Source organism: Mandrillus leucophaeus, unplaced genomic scaffold (assembly GCF_000951045.1).
Source record: "Mandrillus leucophaeus isolate KB7577 unplaced genomic scaffold, Mleu.le_1.0 Scaffold794, whole genome shotgun sequence".
Classification (NCBI taxonomy): domain Eukaryota; kingdom Metazoa; phylum Chordata; class Mammalia; order Primates; family Cercopithecidae; genus Mandrillus; species Mandrillus leucophaeus.
Window position 1 is genome coordinate 57,626 of NW_012108630.1, and position 2,795 is coordinate 60,420.

The window sequence follows — 2,795 nt, forward strand, 5'->3', positions numbered from 1 at the left end:
TTTTTTTTGGAGACAAACTCTTGCTCTATCTCCCAGGCTGGAGTGCAGTGGCTCAATCTCAGCTCACTGCAACCTTCTGTCTCCTGGGCTCAAGTAATACTCCTACCTCAGCCTCCCAAGTAGCTGGGATTGCAGGCATGCACTACCACACCCAGCTCATTTTTGCACTTTTAGTAGAGACAGGGTTTTGTCACGTTGGCCGGGCTGGTCTCGAACTGCTAGCCTCTAGCCTCACCCACCTCAACCTCCCAAAGTACTGGGATTACAGGTGCAAACTACTATGCCCAGAACACATTTTCTTAATATATATTTTTTCATGCTGAGTGTCAAACCATGAGCCTCATGTCCTAGGTGATATTTAGCATTCCCAAAATGGTATAGAGTGCGCAGAAGGCAAATGTTTTGTCTTTTACCAAACACACATCACTTTGCTTTTGCATATATATATATAGACACACACACACACACACACGCGCCTAATATACACATATATGGTTTTTTCCCACACTGAACTCTAAGTGATCGCCATGCAAAGCATAATTGCTTTCGGATCTTGTTTAGTTTCCTAAGAAGGAAGTTTCCTTCTAGGAAGCTGCACTGGCTAGATGCCTTCATGAAACACTAACAGGATTTCAAAAGAAATTTGTTTCTTCGGAAAGAGAAAGAGGTGTCCATGAAACCTTTGTGAGAAGACAAAAACACTTAAGTGATTAAAAACTACTCATGGTCTGCAGGTAAAAAGGCATATGTATCCCAAATGCTGAAACCATCGTACTTCTTCTATTCACACCCCTAAACCGTGCAGAAGTTTGCCGGGAGGTGAGGACTCCAACAGCTGTGGAGAAACGTTTCTCTTTCCTCTCAGCTGTGGAGAAACGTTTCTCTTTCCTCTCAGCTTGCACACATCATGGCGGTTGCCGCCCAGCAGCCTCCTCAGCCTGGCGGCGGGAAGCGCAGAGGCAAGGCTCAGTATGTGCTGGCCAAGTGGGCTCGGCGCTGCGACTCTGGCGGACCCAGTCAGCTATAGCCCAGGTTATGGGGCAACCTCATCACCTGCAACATGAACCAGCCCAAGTGTGTAGAGGAGGCCTACACCCTACTCAACGAATATGGCGACAACACGTATAGGCTGGAAAAGTTTACAGACAAGGATCAGAAGCCCCCTGGAAGTGAGGGAGAAGATGATGATGTGGAGGCTGCCTTGAAGAAAGAAGTTGGTGACATGAAGGCATCTACAGAGATAAGCCTAAGAAGATTCCAGTTAGTGGAAAGTGGAGCAAATAACATTGTCTTCATCAGGACACTCGGGATAGAACCTGATAAATTGGTGCATCATATTCTCCAGGATGTGTACAAAACCAAGAAGACTCAAGTTATTCTACGAATGTTACCCATCTCAGGCACATGCAAGGCTTTTTTAGAGGATATGAAAAAATATGCAGAAACATTTTTGGAACCCTAGTTTAAAGCTCCAAGCAAAGGGACGTTTCAGATTGTGTACAAATCCCAAAATAGCAGTCATGAGAGGTGAACCCAGCCGGACTTCCTGGGTCCAGTGGGGACTTGGAGAACCAGTCGGTCTTACAAGGGCATTGTAAAATGCACCAATCAGCGCTCTGTAGCTAGCAAGAGGTTTGTAAAATGAACCAATCAACACTCTGTAAAAATGCACCAATCAATGCTCTGTAGCTAGCAAGAGGTGTGTAAAATGGACCAGTCAGCAGGATTCTAAAAGTAACCAATCAGTGTGAGGATTGAGAAAAGGGCATTCTGATAGGACAGAAACAGGACGTGGGAGGGGACAAATAAGGGAATAAAAGTTGGCTACCCCAGCCAGCAGTGGCAACCCACTTGGTCCCCTCACATGCTGTGGAAGCTTTGTTCTTTCACTCTTCACAATAAAATCTTGCTGCTGCTCACTCTTTGGGTCCATGCCACCTTTAAGGGCTGTAACACTCACCGGGAAGGCCCCGTGGCTTCATTCTTGAAGTCAGTGAGATCACGAACCCACCAGAAGGAACCAACTCCAGACACAGTCACATGAATAGAGAAGTTATCAAAGAATTGGGAGGAATAGTGTGTACCCTCAATTCAGAAAATAAACTGGATCTCACCAATCCACAGTACATGGTGGTAGTAGAAATCATCAAAGCTGTCTGTTGCCTGAGTGTCGTGAAACATTACATATTTAGAAAATACAATTTCCGGTTGGGCGCAGTGGCTCATGCCTGTAATCCCAACACTTTGGGAGGCCAAGGACGTGGGCAGATCACGAGGACAAGAGATCAAGACCATCCTGGCCAACACGGTGAAACCCCATCTCCACTAAAAATTAAAAAATTAGCTGGGCATGGTGGTGTGGGCCTGTAGTCTTAGCTACTTGGGAGGAGGCTGAGGCAGGAGAATCGCTTGAACCCGGGGGGCTTAGGTTGCAGTGAGCTGAGGTGGGAGATGGTGCCATTGCACTCCAGCCTGGCAACAGAGGCATTCAAAAAAAAAAAAAAGAAAGAAAAAGAAAATTCAGTCTCCAGGAGGTGATAAAGAGCTCTAAGGATCCATCACAGCTTAACTCAGAGCAGGGAAATGGGAAAGAAGGTAAACTGGAAGCTGCTGACAAATCAGATCGAAACAACACAGCAGAAGGGAAAAATAACCAGCAGGTACTGGAGAATACTGAGGTGCTGGGGCAGACGAAACCGTCTGATCCGCAGGTGGTAAATGAGGGAGGAACCAAACCTGAACTTGCAAGTCAAGCCACAGAAGGGTCCAAATCAAATGAAAATGATCTCCCATAG

The 2,795-nt window shown here is 46.2% G+C and overlaps 1 pseudogene; it reads left to right on the forward strand.

Annotated features, from left to right (window-relative positions):
* Positions 1 to 907: 907 nt before the first annotated feature.
* LOC105529936 lies at positions 908 to 2,795 on the forward strand (annotated as a pseudogene).